Source organism: Henckelia pumila, chromosome 4, assembly GCF_033568475.1.
Source record: "Henckelia pumila isolate YLH828 chromosome 4, ASM3356847v2, whole genome shotgun sequence".
NCBI lineage: Eukaryota > Viridiplantae > Streptophyta > Magnoliopsida > Lamiales > Gesneriaceae > Henckelia > Henckelia pumila.
Window position 1 is genome coordinate 144,564,904 of NC_133123.1, and position 21,814 is coordinate 144,586,717.

General features: G+C 42.3%; 1 pseudogene; it reads left to right on the forward strand.

The window, feature by feature from the left end:
* The first annotated feature begins 3,125 nt into the window (after positions 1-3,125).
* LOC140861964 (mogroside I-E synthase-like) overlaps positions 3,126-21,814 on the forward strand; it is a 53,754-nt pseudogene continuing 35,065 nt past the window's right edge.

Here is a 21,814-nt window from a genome sequence, read left to right on the forward strand (position 1 = left end):
CTCCAGAGTTTTCTTGGAGTAGTTAATTTTGCAGGGATGTTCATTAACAACCTAGCAATGTACAAAAAAATGTTCAGTCCTTTGTTAAAAAAGGATGCTAGGTTTATATGGACCGATGACCATACTAAAGGGGTAAACCAATTAAAAGAGATATGTAAGAATCTCCCAAAAATGGCTATACCCTTAGATGAAGATGATCTGGTATTATTTACGGATGCCAGTGACGATTGGTGGGCAGCAGTCCTTACCAAGATCACTCCAGATGGGGAAATACCATGCAGATACTGTAGCGGTCTTTTTTCAGAATCAGAGGCCATCAGATGACATATCAACGAAAAGGAATTTTATGCAGTTAAAGGGGCTTTTGAAAAATGACCATTATTTTTACTTGCTAAAAAATTCACTCTGAAGGTTGATAACACCCAGGTAAAAGCTTTCCTAAGAAATAAAATTGAATCTAAACCTGAGAAAGCTAGGTTATTAAGATGGCAAGCATTATGTCAAAATTATATTTTTGATATTGTTATTATTAAATCTCATGAAAATATTCTTGCAGATTTCTTAACAAGAGATAGAAGGCAGTGACGTGGATTTCATCATGAAAATGCAGAGGCATCTCAGGGAACATCTTGGATTGCTTCAAACCGAGTTCAACCAGTTAGCCATTAATGCTGAAATGCCCGGCATGTTACAACAAGCTGATCGGATCAAAGTATCTAATCGAATTATAGGATGCATGCAAGCTCAAACACAACTATGGGCTGCTATTCAAGGGCCAATTGTGAAGGCTATAGAGAAACCATTGGTTTCTCATAAACAAGATATGATAAAACCATTGGTTTTACAAAAACAAGAAATACAACCACCGGTTGGGAAACAAGATGTTGAGTAAGCTAAAACTCAAGAAACAAGTGCTAATCTATCATCAGCTTTTGATGATCTAGATGAAGCAACAATTGATGAGGATTCCTCATCAAGTCAACCCTCCGCCTCTGGGGTAAAAGAGGAAGAGATCAATCTTAGGCCCAACACTGACTAGGGCAAATCTAAGATCGATACTAACCCAACTATTATTTCTCCATTTCAGGTTTATCAACAAAGGTGGGAGAAATTAAGTACAAGAAGTGAAATTAACCCTAACACTTGTAGGGTTGATGTGGCAGGGATATATCCAAGGGTTTGGCTAAAAAACAATATCAATCCTAAGGATGTAAAGCTCTGGTATGAATTTAGAGCCTTGGCCTTAGTTTATAAAACGTCACCAAGCTTCCCGGAGATATTACAGTTACCAAAATGTATTCAGGAAGCAGTCCAAGAAACATGGGCAAATAACGACCATTTTTCCAGAGGAGATGTGCTTGAGTTATACTTTTTCAGTGCAGCTCCGAAACCATTAGTGAAATGATCACACGAACCCTTTCATTTCATCAAGCTAAGGAGACCTGATATAAATAGTCACAAATTTATCAAGGATCCTAAAACTGAAGAAATACCCTTAGTGTCCACTTTCGGGGAAAATGAGACCTCAACCAGAAGGGCATGAGGTATTTGGGTCTGTCTTACTGAGATGGACAAAGTCAACTTTCCATTTAAATTTTATCAGAATTCAGTAAATGGATCGTTCCTGTTAAACACAATGACAGGGAAAACTACAGCCTTTGCGGAAGAACTCTTTGAAAAGAAGAGAAATCTTTTGTGGAACAACAAGCTGCCGGGGAGTAAAGAAACTCGCCGAAAATTTTGTAACATGGCTCATATTGGACGATGGTCAGAGAATATCTGCTCAGAATGCCCAAATCAGAAGGAGCCAGAATTTGGAAAAACCTTTAGACCCCGAACGGATCGAAAGGATTTTTCCGAGACAAGCAAAGGTGGACAAGGACCACTGAAGATGCGTTTTCACAGGGGCCTACTTCAAAAACAAAAGATGCCCCGACAACAATAAAACAAACATGTGAGGAGAATAAAGTCAAAAGAAAGTGGCAGACATATGATTCCTCCACTAGTAAAAGATGCCATCAATAATGGCATAAAGAATACAAGACAGCTGCCTCCTCCACTAGTAAAAGATGCCATCAATAATGACATAAAGAAATACAAGACAACTGTAAGATTCCCTGAAGTTTCTCGGTAAAACGAGTGGAACCTCAGCTATAAATACAAGCGTTCAAGGAAGCTGAAGATATCGATCATTCACTTCAGTTTTCTTACAAATAAATTATTGTAATATTTTTTTTTCTATTGTATTAAGTTTTCTTTCATGTATTTCAAGAACAAAGCTACTATAAGTAGCTAAACAAGTTGTCTTTTCCTCTTCAAAGGAGTTGATTTATATAATAATATTATGCGTGAATAAATTCTTTAAAGCCTCTTGTTCTTTCATGCTCATATTTTATAATTAAATTTATATATCATACGCCTTAAGGTAGAAAACAAATTAAGGTTGTGCTGGGTGTCGTTGAAGGAGCTTGTGCAGAAACCATCTGTTGCGACTGCGTGGTTGGAGTGTGAGGAGCACTTCGTAAAACTCGGCAGGTATGACCCGACGACATTTTGGTCAAAGAAATATTTGAATTTAATTCATCTTACGGAAGCATGCTGGACCCTAATTCGGAGTATATCGGCTAGAAACCTTGCGTAACTGATAGTCTTGCATGGCCGGGACTGGTTCGATAGGTTAACAATGTCACGTACAAAGGATTAGTTACTAAATAATATTTAATTCAAAAATGGGGAACACTAGGGAGTTGAAATAAAGAAAATTGTGGTTAGAGAGTTAAGATAAAGTTTGAAGGGTTGGTAGGGATTTTTAAATCATTTACCCATAAATTAATCTGTGTATATAATAATAATAATAATAATAATAATAATAATAATAATAATAAATTGACCATTTATATATAAAAGCTCCCTTGCTATTTTGGTTTTGTAAGAATGGACAAAAGGTAAAAGCTTTGTAATCTGCATAGATGAAATCGATGAAGGGAAGATTGACATTTAGTGCATTGGTAACAAGAAATTCTAAAGGTAACGATGGAATCAGGTAACACTGTTTGTTTTTGTAGACATATATAGCTAGCTAGAGTTAATATTTTCAGTGTCCCAATTAAATTCACGCAGGAAAAATGGAGAAAGAAGTAGTTGTCGTCGTCCGTAAATTAGCTCATATTGTGGTGCTTCCTTATCATGGACAAGGTCATATGAATCCATTGCTCCAATTTTCTAAAAGATTAGCCACAAAAGGAATCAAAGTCACCGTAACCACAACTCTCTCTAACACCAAAGCCATGCAAGCTGCTGCATATACATGTGAATCAATATATGACGATTTCAGTGAAAGGAGGGGGCCGTCTGCAGGACCTGGCGGTTTTAAAGGTTTTTAAGAAAGATTCGAAGTCATTGGCTCGAGAAACTTGACAAGTCTCTTGAGAAAATTTGGAGATTCTGGAAATCCCGTGGCATGCCTGACCGGCTAAATCGGTTTGATAATAATCTACTGGCAAGCGCACCAGGTCAAGTGATAGTAAAGTGGACAGAGAGTCCAAGTATCGATCCCACATAGATTGTTGTCAATTCTCAAGATTTAATTATTTTACTTAATCTAGACAAAATAATAGAGAGGATTTTGAATTAAATAAAAAAAAAAAAAATAAAAACTGCTTAAGAAATAAGAATAAAAATAACTAAAGATAAAAATAATTAAAACAAAAACAACCAAGATACACGTAGGTACCGAACAAATCATGTAACATGTAGTCGATTCAAGACTCAGATTTAATCTTAATTCACGGGAATTCTCCTAATTTATTCAAAGGACTATTTCTAGAACAATCAAACCTATTCAAATATTGATGAACTAATCTTTCGTAATTCTAATCAAATTTGAATGCATTAAATATTTATGAAAATTCAGTTTACACCCAAACCGCACACTGAAACCGAATTCTATTTCTAGTCGGTTTTACAATATGTTGATTATCAAAGTGATCAAAATCGATACCTCATCTGTCGATTTGGAATCAATTAACATGCAAGCAAACAGTTGATCAGACTATTCACAAGACAAATATAAATCTAACAATCAATAAAATAAAATCAACTCTAAAAAATCCCAAACAAACATCCAAGTTTTCTACATGAATTTGTTTGGCCCAATCACGCCGTCTTGGTTGAAAATAAACTACTCAATAATTAAAAACAATAATTCAAAAATAAAAATAAGAAGAAGAAAAGAAAAGAGAAATCTTCTCTTTCAAGCCTGTAGCCGCCTCTCGCCTTTGCGTTGTGCGTTCTCTGCCTGTTGGAACTTCGGAACCCTAAAAAATATGTTATATCTTGTATATATATATGGTCCGGAACGCTTACCAGTTAATTTCCTCTCAAAACAAGAATTTTTCGGAACACATATGACCCCGGAACACGCGCGCGTACGCGGCATAGGCCTCGCACGCGCACAACACATAAAAACAGAGATCTGGACGTCCAACTCGCGCGCGCGCGCAGTACAAATTTTCTGCGCCGAGCGACGAGTTTGAAAAATTTATATCTCGAGATCTAGCCGTTGGATTGAGATGAAATTTGGACAGAAGCTTCAAAACATCTTGAAATTTAATCTGAACGGTGGAGATCGTATTTGTATATATCTAAAATTAAATTTGTTTTTTGAACAAAGCTGCTCCGTAATTCACTTTTCAAAAATATATTTTCCTACAAAATCAACCCAAGGAGTGAAATACACACACATGCACTAAAACACATAAAAACACATAAAAATAATATGAATGCACAAAAAATAGACATAAACCTATGACGAAATAATGCACACAAAATGCACTTATCAACACCCCCATGCTTAAACCTTGCTCGCCCTCGAGCAAGACATGCAAAAACACAATATGCAAACAACGACATAAGTAAGAATGAATCATGAACAACATAGCCTCCGATAAGTTTCAATTTCAACAACTAAAAACCACAAAAACTTCTGATTGTTCACAATACACTGTTAGTTTAACGTAAACGTGTGTGTATGTCATGTCATTCCAGTTTCGTGCAACTTCAAAAGAATCTGTCCTAAGAATGCTTAGCGACCTATGACAATTCAATGCAAGTATCACAATCCAGCACTCTATCATCTCAACAATCCCAAACAAAAACATGCACTTTCTTGAGATTAATTACGTGCCTCCGGATTTTGCATCCGGTATTTTTAATAAGCCCCAATAATTACCCGCAAACTTAGCTATAACTAAGATAGGATTCGAATTTCAATCCCCTCGTCTATAGCCCGGATGGAGCATCAATCCCATTTAACCCGAAAACTTAGCTATGAAACAAAGATTATGATTTCAATCACTGTCCAAGCCCGGATGAAATTGTTATTTTAAAATTTCAAATTTTCAACCCCATGAAATCCGCATACTAAGTCAAGAACAGAGATTAGGATTTCAATCTCTGCTCGTAACCCGGATGGAGTTAATTTAATGTTCAACAAAAGTTTTTTCAAAAATTTCATAGGTACGCTCAAGATCATACATGCAATGTCTAACAACTATCAAGAATCCAAAGCACTATCATGATCAACAAACACATATTTTCGTGCAATGATAAAGCAAACACGAACTTCATCAATTACATCGCTACACTACACTAGTCTAACATGCGTGCTTAAAAAGATTTACGATTCAACCAACAGTTTCTCATGATCAATCAAAAGCAACATTTTGTAAAGAAATTTTTTTTTTTTCACAACTCTATCATCATCGGCCAACCTTCATCATTCTACTTATTCACACAACATAAACACAAAACATAATGATATGCATGAATACGAACTATATGCAATAAACTAAACCATAAGAATGCAAAACACAATGATTAACGAAACAAAACTAAATAAAACCCCCCATACTTATCCAAAGCATTTCCCCCAATGCTCTAGAACAATGAACAAAATGCAAAACAAACACACAATGAAAACAAAAATAACACTCCCCTGGTTTTGTATTCGTCCTCTTCATCTTCCTCTTCGGCAGCATCTTTTGGGATGACAATAGCAGACGGGATACATCAGCCAGGCACAACAAACTGGCATGAGAAAGAACAAAAATCAAATAGAAATAAACAAAAACCAAAAATTAAACTAAAATATCAAGGGAAAGAATACTGGGTTGCCTCCTAGTAAGCGTTAAGTTTATAGTCTATAGCCCGACTATGCAGAAGTAACCATCAAAGAGCGGCTACCGCCCATAGTAAGAATCATACGACTCTATGTATGGGTCTTGATTTTCTACGCCCTCAAGCTTGGCGTGATATATGCACTTGAGGCTTGTCGGTCCAACAACACTCGACATGAATTTTTTCTTTTGGAAGAAGACTCCGAATCTAGGCTGAAGCTTGTAGTGACCCTTACCTGGATTACCTACTAAACAGAACTTAGGCATGCAATTTAACTCTATTAAACGGATATCAGAATAAAACTGCGGAAACCATAAACAATATACAATCTCAAGGCAAGGAATCTGTAAATACCCAAATATTATACAACCAGATCGAACAGCTGTATCAATCCAAATAACAACAGAATAAAACCTAGGCGAAGCTCCAGTTGGCCAACTACTGCCTAGCCCCTCTTGGATCCACCCGCCTCGTCTAATCGCAAACCTGCCCCATGGAATAGGGTGTCCAGAAACACAGAGTATTAGACGTGAGCATAAAACGCTCAATACGAGAGTATGAGTATATATGCATGCAAAGTGAACTCCCTATAACTCGAGGTCAAGGATCAGATACAAAGACAGACCGGGCCCTGGTATGTAGCACGCTGTGCCGTCGCTTCAGGTGGTGGCTCCCATACCATAATACCAGTGGATTTACCGGACCCAAAGCCATGGAAGTCCATCCACTAACAGGATAGGGTACAACCCTACTAATAGACATCTCGAAGGAGATAGCTCAGTATGCAAATGAATGTAGCATAAATCTTGACATATAAATCATGCAGTCACATAATACATGCTTACTCAGTCGGGATATCTCGAATAGTACTTTCGTACCTCAAATCAGTGCAAGCTCTACCAACTCTAGATCCACGCCTATAGTCTGCTCTACACTGCCAAATGATACTACTATCATTAAAGTGCTCTACAAGCCTTAACTAAGCTATTGCATACTCCTAAATATTTATAGGAAGCAAAAGCTATACCTTCGTCCGTCGTTAGCCCTTTGATGTCGATGCCTCCAGAACTTGGGCACAACTCCGCTACGACTATCGAACGCCTCGCCAACCCCCAGGTCAAGCCTATGAAGACTAGAACTACTCAAATATGCCTGGAATAGAGAGGGATTCTCGGAATTGGCAAATGAAAGTGAAGTCTCGGCCTTCTATTTATAGACATCGATCGGAACCTCCGATCCTCGATCGGAACCTCCGATCCTCGATCGGAACGTTCGATCCTGCCATCGGAGCTTCCGAACATCGTTATCTGCCACGTGTCAAACTATCACTGGTTGACTTCGGATAGGGGTGATCGGACCTTTCGATCCTGATCGGAGCTTCCGATCCTGCCACACGTCATGCCTGACGTAATACCATCGGAGCTTCCGATCCTGCATCGGAGCTTCCGATCCGTCCGGTACCCAATCTATTTAATTAGTGTTGATTAATCCTTAATCACTGATTTTGGATACGGGCTACTACATTCTCCCCCACTTAAGATATTTCGTCCTCAAAATCAGATCTTAAGTACCGAATGTAATACAGAAATCAGAAACATTATTTATTCAAATCAAACGTTTACAGAGTTTGCAACTGAATATAACTTAAGAATGAAATCAAAACAACTCAGAATGGTCTTCACGCATCCTGTCCTCAAGCTCCCAAGTAGCTTCCTCAGTGCCTTGGCGCTGCCACTGAACTAAAACCAGAGGAATGACTTTGTTCCGCAAAACCTTATCCTTATGATCCAGGATACGAATAGGTTTCTCAACATAGGTCAAATCCTTGCTCACCTGAACCTCAGACCGCTTCAGAATATGAGACTCATTCGCCACATATCGTCGCAACAGAGATACGTGGAACATGTCGTGAATACTGGAAAGATGCGGTGGCAAAGCTAGTCGATAAGCCAAATAGCCAATGCTTTCCAAAATCTCAAACGGACCGATAAACCTGGGAGACAACTTGCCCTTAAGGCCAAATCTGAGAATTTTCTGAAAAGGTGACACTCTCAGAAATACTTTCTCTCCGACATCGAACTGCAAAGGCCTACGCTTGGTATTAGCATAGCTGGCTTGACGATCCTGTGCAGTCTTAATCCATTTCTTGATCTGATCAACAATGTCTACCGTCTGCTGGATAAACTACAGTCCCTTAGCCTGTCTCTCCCCCACTTCTTCCCAGAAGAGTGGAGTACGACAACGTCGCCCGTACAACGCCTCAAAAGGTGTCATCCCAATGCTATTATGATAGCTGTTGTTGTACGCGAACTCGATCAATGACAAATGATCCTTCCAGGCTGAACCAAAATCCATGACGCACGCTCTAAGCATATCCTCCAAAGTACGGATAGTGCGCTCTGACTGACCATCAGTCTCTGGATGATAGGCAGTACTCAAGCTGAGAGTAGTGCCCATCGCACGCTGAATACTCCCCCAGAATCTAGAAGTGAACCTGGGGTCCCGATCGCTGACAATGCTCATAGGCACTCCATGAAGTCGAACGATCTCCTAAATGTACAACCGAGCCATACGATCCCCATTGTACTCCCGGCTATAGGTAATAAAATGCGCTGACTTGGTGAGTCGGTCCACCACTACCCAGATATCATCACAGTTCCTCGGGGATACCGGCAAATGGGTCACAAAGTCCATTGTGATAAACTCCCATTTCCATTCAGGAATAGGCAGACTGTGAAGCAATCCTCCAGGTCGTTGGTGCTCTGCCTTGACCTGTTGACACACCAAACATCTCGAAACAAACTGATAAACACTGCGTTTCATTCCCTTCCACCAGAAACGAGTACGTAGATCCTTGTACATCTTGTTGCTCCCAGGATGAATACTCAACTTAGTGCGATGCGCCTGAGACAAAATATCCTCTCGCAACTCTACATCCTGCGGAATCACAAGCCTACCAGACAAACACAGAAATCCATCCGACTGATAATGAAATCCAGACGAGCTACCCTCGTTAGCTAGACGAGCTAAATGCTGGGTCTTCGAATCAGACATCTGAGCATCTCGAATCCGCGAATACAAAGCTGGCTCAGATAATATTGCAAACATCTGGATACTCTGCATACCTTTCTTATGCTTGAAAGTATATCCTGAAGTACAACAGTCACTGATCGCACTAGACATCGAACAAGTCTGAAGTGCGGAAAGTCGCACCTTGCGACTCAATGCATCAGCGGTGAGATTAGCAGCTCCCGGATGGTACTTAATCTCGCAATCATAGTTCTTAAGCAAGTCCATCCAACGTCTCTGTCTCATGTTCAACTCCGCCTGAGTGAACAAATACTTGAGACTCTTATGGTTGGTGAAGATCTCAAATTTCTCGCCATACAGATAATGACGCCAGATCTTCAAAGCGAACACAATGGCTGCTAACACCAAATCATGGACTGGGTAATTGTCCTCGTGAAGCTTCAGCTGTCTAGAAGCGTATGCGATCATATGCCCATTCTGAGTCAGGACATAACCTAACCCCTGAAGAGAAGCATCAGTGTACACCACATACCCTCCAGATGCTGACGGTAATGCCAACACTAGCGCAGATGTCAACCGCCGTCGAAGCTCATAGAAATTCTCCTCATACTCGGAGGACCACTCGAAATCCACACCCTTGCGGGTAAGCTGCGTCAAAGGTCGAGCTAGCTGAGAGAAGTTCAGAATGAAGCGACGATAATATCCTGCTAGACCCAGAAAGCTACGGATCTCAGCAACCGTCGTCGGACGCGACCAATTAAGCACCGCCTCAATCTTGCTTGGATCAACAGAAATCCCCTTCCTGGATATGATATGGCCAAGAAAGACCACTCGATCCATCCAGAACTCACACTTGCTCAGCTTGGCGTATAACTGCTCATCTCGAAGAGTCTGCAGTACCAACCACAAGTGAGAAACATGCTCTTCCGTATGACGCGAATACACCAAGATGTCATCAATGAAGACCACGACAAACTTGTCCAAATACTCCCTGAAGACATGGTTCATCAGGTCCATGAATATAGCCGGTGCATTAGTCAAACCAAATGGCATCACTAGAAACTCGTAATGCCCATAGCGAGTACGGAATGCAGTCTTGGCTATGTCCTGATCTCGGACTCTCAACTGATGATACCCAGATCTCAAGTCAATCTTGGAGTAAACTAAAGTGCCCTGCAGCTGATCAAACAAGTCATCAATACGAGGCAAAGGATACTTGTTCTTCACAGTGACTCGATTCAGCTGCCGATAGTCAATGCACAGCCGCATCGACCCATCCTTCTTCTTTACAAAAAGAACAGGAGCTTCCCAAGGAGATACACTAGGACGAATGTACCCCTTGTCCAAAAGATCCTGTAGCTGATTCTTCAACTCACGCATCTCTGACGAAGCCAGACGATACGGTGCTCGAGAAATAGGAGAAGTACCCGGCATCAACTCTATGCCAAACTCGACTTTCCTAACAGGAGGAAAACCCGAAATCTCATCAGGAAATACATCTGGAAATTCATCCACAACAGGAATACTCTCTATCCCAATACTCTCAGCGGACAAATCAACTGCATAGATAAGGTAAACTTCCCCGCCAGACTCTAGAGCTCGATAGGCTCTCAAAGCAGATACCAGTGGCATCGGGGGTCGCTGTAGTGACCCTGCATGGAATCACCTACTAACTGGCAACTAATAGCATGCATTAAACTTAATACAGCAAAATACTTAACAGAGTAAAAACGTGCGGAAACATAATCCATAATTTACATATCAGCTTAGTAATATAATCCAGGCTTAAATCTGTAGTGATACAACCATATCGAAATTCTTAAAAGTAAAAATTATACAGCTAATAAATCGTGCTGTATAAAAACTTTCAAAGCTCCTGCTCCCTAGTCCTGCCTTGAACTACCAGCTCCGTCCATCCTGCGACCTGCCCCATTGAATAGGGTATCCAAGATAACAACTAGGACGTGAGCGCTACGCCCAGTACATAGACATGAGTAAACATATGTATATAATGCATGCAACATGATGACTGGTACAGGGTCATCTGAAAAGTCATGCTCAGAACCGGCGCCATATGAGTGCTGCCACCGCACGGATCAACCTCTGGGTGCAACCACACTCGTCTAGTACACCAGAGTAGATAGACATAAATGCCCCCGCCGTCGCGGTACTCTCAGTGACAGACTATCGAGTATAGAGATGAGCGGCTCTATAGTCAGGTATAACAAGGAATAGGCTCAACGTGTATATGCACATGACATATGAGTATAGAAAACGGTAAATCATACATCATGCCATATAATAATGCCAAATAAATGCAACATATAAACATGTATACTCGCTGGCAATCTCAGTCAATGTGTATGTACCTCTAGGCTAGTTCAAGTATAATAGATCCTAGGTTCCAAGCCTATATTCAAAAGTTCACCGTATCACTACATAAATTCTATAAGCCTTAATTAAGCTAATAAGTACTCCCAAAACTTAAATAGATTCCCGGACCATACCTTTGTCCGTAGTTAGCCCTTTGGAGTCGCTAGTCCTGAATGACTATAACCTCACCGTGGTTATTTCAGAATCTCACTATTAACCGATAGAGCCCTCAAGTGTATATCTCACACTATATAACTGAAGAAGGAAACGCGAGAATTCGTATTTCAAAACTGAAGCAAATGAGCCCTATTTATAGCCAAAATCTCGGCAACGATCGGAACCACCGATCTCGGGATCGGAGCTTCCGATTCCAGCTCATTCTGTGCATGTCCGACACATCGGGATCAGAACCACCGTTCCGGGATCGGAACTTCCGATCGAACCCCCGATCAACACTTGTCAAAACTCACGGCTGAGTCATCGAGCATTGCTGGCTGGCTGAGATCGGAACCTCCGTTCCTGATCGGAACGTCCGATCCCCGTGCATCCGATCTGCTTCCGAAGTGGTCAGGATCGGAGCTTCCGAACTGGAATGGGAGCTTCCGATCTGGCCCAAAGTCAAAAGCCCAAATTCCTCTTCCGAAGTCCAATAACACTCCGAAATAGATCAATTACCAACCCTAAATCATGTTTAACATATTATTATCTTAAAATGGGTTCCGGGTTACTACATTCTCCCCACCTTTAGATATTTCGTCCGCGAAATAACATCTAAAGATAAATCAAGATAACAATATGAAACAACAAACCATGTCTTATTACAACAACGGTAATTACATCTTATATGGTAATCAAAAATACAAAGCAAACAACTCAGGATATTCTGCTCGCATACGACTCTCAGTTTCCCAAGTTGCTTCTTCAACGCCTCGGCGCTGCCACTGTACCATCACAAGTGGTATAGTCTTGTTCCGAAGAACTTTCTCCTTCCTGTCTAGGATACAGATTGGTCGTTCAACAAAAGACAGATCTGGCTCTAGCTGAATATCAGTAAATTGAATCACATGAGATTCATCAGCTATGTACTGTCGAAGCAACGACACATGAAAAACAATGTGTATACTGGAAAGAGATGGCGATAAAGCCAAACGATAAACAACATCTCCGATCTTCTCCAGTATTTGGAAAGGCCCAATGTAACGAGGAGACAACTTGCCTTTCACACCGAATCTCATCACCTTCCTGAAAGGTGATACTCGCAGAAAAACATATTCACCAGGCTCAAACTGAAGTGGCCTGCGGCGAATATTCGCATAACTGGCTTGTCTATCTTGAGCAACTTTGATCCTATGCTTGATCAAATCTACCTTGTCTACAATCTGCTGCACCAATTCAGGACCCTCGACTTGCCGTTCCCCGACTTCATCCCAGAATAACGGAGTACGACACCGTCGACCATACAATGCCTCGAAAGGTGCCATATCAATACTACGATGATAACTGTTATTGTAGGCAAATTCAATCAAAGGTAACTGATCCTGCTAAGATAAGCCAAAATCCATGACAGAAGAACGTAGCATATCCTCCAGCGTACGAATAGTGCGCTCTGACTGCCCATCAGTCTCCGGATGATACGCCGTGCTCAAACTCAGAGTGGTACCCAACGCCTGCTGAAAACTACCCCAAAAATGTGAAGTAAATCGCGGATCTCTATCACTGACGATACTCACTGGAATCCCATGTAATCGCACAATCTCCTGGATATATAAGCGTGCCATGCGATCATAAGAATATTCCCGGTTATAAGGAATGAAATGTGCTGATTTTGTCAAACGGTCAACGACAACCCAGATAGCATCACACTGACGTGAAGTCATAGGCAAGTGGGTGACAAAATCCATAGTCACGTGCTCCCACTTCCATTCGGGAATCTCAAGATTCTGCAGTAATCCACCTGGTCGTCGATGTTCAGCCTTGACCTGTTGACAAACCAAACATCTCGAAATAAATTGATAAACACTTCGCTTCATTCTCTTCCACCAGAATCTAGTTCGCAAGTCCTTATACATTTTCATACTTCCAGGATGAACTGATAATCGACTCCTGTGAGCTTGAGATAGAATATCATTCCTGAGCTCCGCAACATTAGGTACAACCACTCTATTGGATAGGCACAATAAACCATCTGCCTGAAAATGGAATCCAGATGTATTAACTCCATTGGCTAGACGTGCCAATCGCTGAGTCTTAACATCAGATATCTGAGCATCTCTGATCCGAGAATACAATACCGGCTCAGATAGAATAGTATACAAACGAATCCCATTCCTCCCTTTCTTGTGCTTGAGCGTAAAACTCAATGAACAGCATTCTTGAATCATATGAGATATTTCATTAGTCTGAAGTGCAGACAGTCTCACCTGCCGACTCAAGGCATCAGCAGTAAGATTAGCAGAACCTGGATGATACTTGATTTCACAATCATAATCCTTCAGGAGATCCATCCAGCGTCTCTGTCGCATATTCAACTCTGCCTGAGTGAATAAATACTTCAAACTCTTGTGATCCGTAAATATCTCAAATTTCTCGCCATAAAGATAATGTCTCCAAATCTTGAGCGCAAATACAATGGCGGCTAACTCGAGATCATGCACTGGATAATTACTCTCATGCAACTTCAACTGTCGAGAAGCATAGGCAATAACATGTCCATGCTGTGTCAAAAACACATCCTAACCCCTGACCAGAGGCATCAGTATAGACAACATAACCTCCTGATCCAGAAGGTAGAGCTAACACAGGTGCAGTAGTAAGACGTCTACGCAGCTCGTGAAATGACTCCTCACAATCCGAGGACCAAATGAAGGCAACATCTTTCCGTGTAAGCTGAGTCAAAGGCCTGGCCAACTGTGAAAAATTCTCGATGAACCGACGGTAATATCCCGCTAGACCCAAGAAACTACGAATCTCAGCAACCGTCGTCGGACGAGACCAGTTCAGCACTGCCTCTATCTTACTAGGATCAACAGATATCCCTTCATTAGAAATCACATGACCGAGAAATACTACCCGATCAAGCCAGAATTCACACTTGCTTAATTTCGCATATAGCTGCTTATCTCGTAACGTCTGTAGAACAATACTCAAATGTTGTGCATGCTCATCCTTGTCATGAGAATAGACAAGAATATCATCTATGAAGACGATGACAAATCTATCCAGATAATCTCGAAATATCTGATTCATCAGATTCATAAAGACTGCCGGTGCATTCGTCAAACCGAATGGCATCACCAAAAACTCATAATGCCCGTATCTGGTCCTGAAAGCAGTCGTAGATATATCTGAGTCTCGTACCCGCATCTGATGGTATCCAGATCTCAGATCTATCTTTGAATAAACAGAAGTACCCTGTAGTTGATCGAACAGATCATCAATCCGCGGCAAAGGATACTTATTCTTGATGGTGACACGATTCAACTGCCTGTAATCAATACATAATCGCATCGATCCATCCTTCTTTTTGACAAACAAAACAGGTGCTCCCCACGGAGAAACACTCGGACGAATATGTCCCTTATCAAGTAGATCTTGCAACTGCTGTTTCAATTCCCTCATCTCTGACGGTGCCAGACGATAAGGTGCTCGGGATATAGGCGTAGTTCCTGGTACTAGATCAATACCAAATTCAACCTCTCGAACCGGAGAAAAACCAGGAATCTCATCAGGGAATACGTCAGGAAACTCGCTGACAACCGGTAGCTGATCAATACCCGTACTACTCATGGACATATCAACTGCATAGATGAGGTAGCCCTCCCCACCTGACTCCAAGACATGACATGCCTTCAGAGCCGAAACAAGTGGCATCGGAGGTCGCGCACCCTCACCATAAAAGTACCAGCTATCACCCTCAACGGGATGAAACTGTACCAAACGCTGATAACAATCCACAGTAGCGTGATACAAAGTCAGCATATCTATTCCCAAAATACAATCAAAATCCGTCATCGCTAATATCATCAAATTAGCTGATAACACATTACCCTCAAACTCCAGAAGGCAACCTATCACTAGACGCTTAGTTATTACCTCCTGCTCCAACGGAGTAGATACAACTAAATCCATATCTAATGATACATAAGGTAATCTATGTCTCTTAACGAAGCGACTAGAAATAAAGGAATGCGATGCTCCCGTATCAATTAATACAAGTGCAGGAATACCACATAACAAGAAGTTACCTGCCAACATGCGATCGCTTCCCTCCGTAGCCTGCTCCTGAGACAGAGCAAACACCTGCCCTTGAGTCTGGGGACGATAACCAGAAGAACTCTGTGGTGCTGGCTGCTGACGTGGAAAAATAGAAGCTTGAGATCCAACTTGTGATCCCGATCCACTAGCAGAACCCATACGCTGAGGACAATCTCTCCGCAGATGTCCCTGCTGACCACAAATATAACACGCCCCAGTAGCTCTCCGACATGAAGCTGCAGGATGCTTCCCACCACAGTGGCTACAAAACTCCTCCTTCTTCTTCTTCTTCCCAAAACGGAACATACCTCGTGAACCACGAGATCCAGACGAAGTAGTAGGAGTAGAAGAAGACGTAGGTACAGATGACACAACAGATTGAGTTCGAGGCTCAATAAATCCACTAGGCTGTGCTGGTATCATCAACTGTCCACGCCTGTTGCTGGTCTCCACAAGACGGCAACGGTTCACCAAAGTCTCATAAGACACCGGGTCATCACAGACGACAACCTGAGAGTAGATATCTTGGTTCAGGCCTTGTAAAAAGATATCATATTTCGACGCATCACTCTCATTGATATGGGGACTGAAAGGTAGCAGATCAAGAAATCGCTGTTGATACTGATCAATAGTCATTGATCCTTGCCTCAAAGTAAGCAACTCCATAGATCGTGCTTGGCGAACAGCCGGAGGAAAATACAATTTCTGAAACTCCCGACAGAAATCCCCCCAAGTCACCTGTCCTCTCTCAGTACGTGCCTGAGCAACCTTGGCATCCCACCAAAAACGTGCTCTATCCTCTAGAACGAATTCTAGAACTTCCAGTTTCTGCTCCTCAGTACACTCAAAAGCTCGGAACGTGCTCTCAAGTTTAGACATCCAGCTTCTAGCTTGTTCAGGATTCTCGCCTCCCACTAAGGGTTTCGGTCCTACCTGCATAAACTTATTGATAGAGTAGCGACGTCTACCCTCATGATGACGATGTTGATCATCCTGATGATGATGGCGACGATGATGATGACCACCTCCCTGGCCAACACTACCGTGACTCTCGTCAGCCATATCCTGAAAAGAATTGCACATTAAAATCCCAAATGCGCAAGAATTACTCAAGACTAAACTAAATCCCAAGTACTAATCCCAAAATCTATGCATGCTCTGATACCAAAAATGTAGTGACCCTGCATGGAATCACCTACTAACTGGCAACTAATAGCATGCATTAAACTTAATACAGCAAAATACTTAACAGAGTAAAAACGTGCGGAAACATAATCCATAATTTACATATCAGCTTAGTAATATAATCCAGGCTTAAATCTGTAGTGATACAACCATATCGAAATTCTTAAAAGTAAACATTATACAGCTAATAAATCGTGCTGTATAAAAACTTTCAAAGCTCCTGCTCCCTAGTCCTGCCTTGAACTACCAGCTCCGTCCATCCTGCGACCTGCCCCATGGAATAGGGTGTCCAAGATAACAACTAGGACGTGAGCGCTACGCCCAGTACATAGACATGAGTAAACATATGTATATAATGCATGCAACATGATGACTGGTACAGGGTCATCTGAAAAGTCATGCTCAGAACCGGCGCCATATGAGTGCTGCCACCGCACGGATCAACCTCTGGGTGCAACCACACTCGTCTAGTACACCAGAGTAGACAGACATAAATGCCCCCGCCGTCGCGGTACTCTCAGTGACAGACTATCGAGTATAGAGATGAGCGGCTCTATAGTCAGGTATAACAAGGAATAGGCTCAACGTGTATATGCACATGACATATGAGTATAGAAAACGGTAAATCATACATCATGCCATATAATAATGCCAAATAAATGCAACATATAAACATGTATACTCGTTGGCAATCTCAGTCAATGTGTATGTACCTCTAGGCTAGTTCAAGTATAATAGATCCTAGGTTCCAAGCCTATATTCAAAAGTTCACCGTATCACTACATAAATTCTATAAGCCTTAATTAAGCTAATAAGTACTCCCAAAACTTAAATAGATTCCCGGACCATACCTTTGTCCGTAGTTAGCCCTTTGGAGTCGCTAGTCCTGAATGACTATAACCTCACCGTGGTTATTTCAGAATCTCACTATTAACCGATAGGGCCCTCAAGTGTATATCTCACACTATATAACTGAAGAAGGAAACGCGAGAATTCGTATTTCAAAACTGAAGCAAATGAGCCCTATTTATAGCCAAAATCTCGGCAACGATCGGAACCACCGATCTCGGGATCGGAGCTTCCGATTCCAGCTCATTCTGTGCATGTCCGACACATCGGGATCGGAACCATCGTTCCGGGATCGGAACTTCCGATCGAACCCCCGATCAACACTTGTCAAAACTCACGGCTGAGTCATCGAGCATTGCTGGCTGGCTGAGATCGGAACCTCCGTTCCTGATCGGAACGTCCGATCCCCGTGCATCCGATCTGCTTCCGAAGTGGTCAGGATCGGAGCTTCCGAACTGGAATCGGAGCTTCCGATCTGGCCCAAAGTCAAAAGCCCAAATTCCTCTTCCGAAGTCCAATAACACTCCGAAATAGATCAATTACCAACCCTAAATCATGTTTAACATATTATTATCTTAAAATGGGTTCCGGGTTACTACAGTCGCGCTCCCTTACCATAGAAAAACCAGCTCTCACTCCCTTCCGGATGAAAGCGTACTAATCTCTGATAGTAGTCCACTGAAGCTCGATAGGTAGTCAGCATGTCTATCCCAAAAATGCAATCGAAGTCGTCCAGCGGCAGGACCATGAGATTCGCAATCAAAATGTTACCCTTGAATTCTAAAGGGCAACCCATCACTAGACGCTTAGCCAAAGCAGATTGGCCCGTCGGAGTAGAAACAGACATCACTACGTCTAGTGCAATGCATGGTAACTTATGCCTCTTAACAAATCGTGCAGAAATGAAGGAATGAGATGCACCAGTGTCAATAAGTACAAGAGCAGGTATACCATAAAGCAGAAATGTACCTGCGATGACTTTCTCATTCTCCTCCACTGCCTGATCATGTCTCAGGGCAAACACCTGGCCAGAAGCTCATGACCTCAAATGAGAACTCCCAGCAGGCTATCCCTGCGACCTCTGCTGAACGGTGGCCTGAGAACCAGATCCTGAACCAGAACCAGAACCGCCTCCCCCAGATAGTGGACAATCCCTCCGGATATGACCAGTCTCTCCACAATGGAAACAAGCTCCAGAAGCTCTACGACACTTGTCGGATGGATGGTTCTTCCCACAGTGATCACACTTGTCCTTCTTTCCGAAACGAACAACACCAGCAGAGCCAAAGGAAGAAGAAGTAGATCCAGAATTCTTAAAATATTGGGCACGGGGACCCAAAGAACTAGCAGGTCTCGACTGAGAGAAAGACATGTTCCACCGAATGCTGTCCTCTGCCTGGTGACAACGGCTCACCAAACCCTCGTAGGACATGTCATCACCAACCAGCACACGGTCATGGATCTCAGGGTTAAGGCCCTGAAGGAACAGATTATACTTCATCTCGGAGCTGTCGGCAATCTCGGGGCAATAGGATAGCAGATCAAAGAACTTCTGCTGATACTCATCAATAGACATGACTCCCTATCGCATACTCAGTAGCTCACCAGCCTTTGACTGACGGAGTGCAGGAGGAAAATACAACTTCTGAAAAGCTGTGCGGAACTCGGCCCAGGTGGCCACTCCTCTCGCCGCAACAAAAGGTGCAGAAGTAAACCTCCACCACCTGCGCGCACGTCCATCCAGAAGATAACCAAGGGTCTCCATCTTCTTCTCCTCGGTGCATTGGAAAGTCTGAAAAGTCGTCTCCATGCGGTCTAACCAGTTCTCCGCATCCTCCGGAGACTCACCTCCAACCAAGGGCTTAGGCCCCATTTGCAAGAATCGACGTACACTGAAATGATCCTCATCTCGATGACGATGGAGGCGTTCCCGATGAGGCTCCCGGTCGGCATAACCCCAACGCCCACCAATACTGCCATGAGAACTCTGGTCATCACGATCTGCCATCTACAAAATTAACCTAACGGTTATCTTATGTATAATCTAAATCCCAAGAATACTTTGCATGCTCTGATACCATAAATGTAGTGACCCTTACCTGGATCACCTACTAAACAGAACTTAGGCATGCAATTTAACTCTATTAAACGGATATCAAAATAAAACTGCGAAAACCATAAACAATATACAATTCCAAGGCAAGGAATCTGTAAATACCCAAATATTATACAACCAGATCGAACAGCTGTATCAATCCAAATAACAACAGAATAAAACCTAGGCGAAGCTCCAGCTGGCCAACCACTGCCTAGCTCCTCTTGGATCCACCCGCCTCGTCCAATCGCAAACCTGCCCCATGTAATAGGGTGTCCAAAAACACAGAGTACGAGACGTGAGCATAAAACGCTCAGTACGAGAGTATGAGTATACATGCATGCAAAGTGAACTCCCTATAACTCGAGGTCAAGGATCAGATACAAAGACAGACCGGGCACTGGTATGTAGCACGCTGTGCCGTCGCTTCAGGAGGTGGCTCCCATACCATAATACCAGTGGATTTACCGGACCCAAAGCCATGGAAGTTCATCCACTAATAGGATAGGGTACAACCCTACTAATTGTAGTGACCCTGCATGGAATCACCTACTAACTGGCAACTAATAGCATGCATTAAACTTAATACAACAATATACTTAACAGAGTAAAAACGTGCGGAAACTTAACCATAAATTACATATCAGCTTAGTAATATAATTCAGGCTTAAATCTGTAGTGATACAACCATATCGAAATTCTTAAAAATAAACATTATACAGCTAATAAATCATGCTGTATAAAAACTTTATTAGCTCCTGCTCCCTAGTCCTGCCTTGAACTACCAGTTCCGTCCATCCTGCGACCTGCCCCATGGAATAAGGTGTCCAAGATAACAACTAGGACGTGAGCGCTACGCCCAGTACATAGACATGAGAAAACATATGTATATAATGCATGCAACATGATGACTGGTAAAAGATCATCTGAAAAGTCATGATCAGAACCGGCGCCACATGAGTGCTGCCACTGCACGGATCAACCTCTGGGTGCAACCACACTCGTCTAGTACACTAGAGTAAACAGACATAAATGTCCCCGCCATCGCGGTACTCTCAGTGACAGACTATCGAGTATAGAGTTGAGCGGCTCTATAATCAGGTATAACAAGGAATAGGCTCAACGTGTATATGCACATGACATATGAGTATAGAAAACGGTAAATCATACATCATGCCATATAATAATGCCAAATAAATGCAACATATAAACATGTATACTCACTGGCAATCTCAGTCAATGTGTACGTACCTCTAGGCTAGTTCAAGTAAAGTAGATCCTAGGTTCCAAGCCTATATTCAAAAGTTCACCATATCACTACACAAGTTCTATAAGCCTTAACTAAGCTAATAAGTACTCCCAAAACTTAAATAGATTCCCGGACCATACCTTCGTCCGTAGTTAGCCCTTTGGAGTCGCTAGTCCCGGATGACTATAACCACCCCTTGGTTATTCCAGAACCTCTATTATAACCGATAGGGCCCTCAAGTGTATATCTCACACTATATAACTGAAGAAGGAAACTCGGGAATTCATAATTGAAAATGAACTCTGAACGGCCCTATTTATAGCCAAATTTCTCGGCCAGGATCGGAACTTCCGATTTCGGAATCGGAGCTTCCGATCCAGCTCATTGCGTGCATGTCTGCCACGCCAGGATCGGAACTTCCGATCTACGATCGGAGCTTCCGATATGCTCTATGACCGACACTTGTCAAAACTCGCGACTGAGTCATCGATCATTTCTGACAGCTGGGGATCGGAACTTCAGTTCCAGGATCGGAGCTTCCGTTCCGATCGGAGCTTACTATCCGGGATCGGAGCTTACTATCTGGGATCAGAGCTTACTAT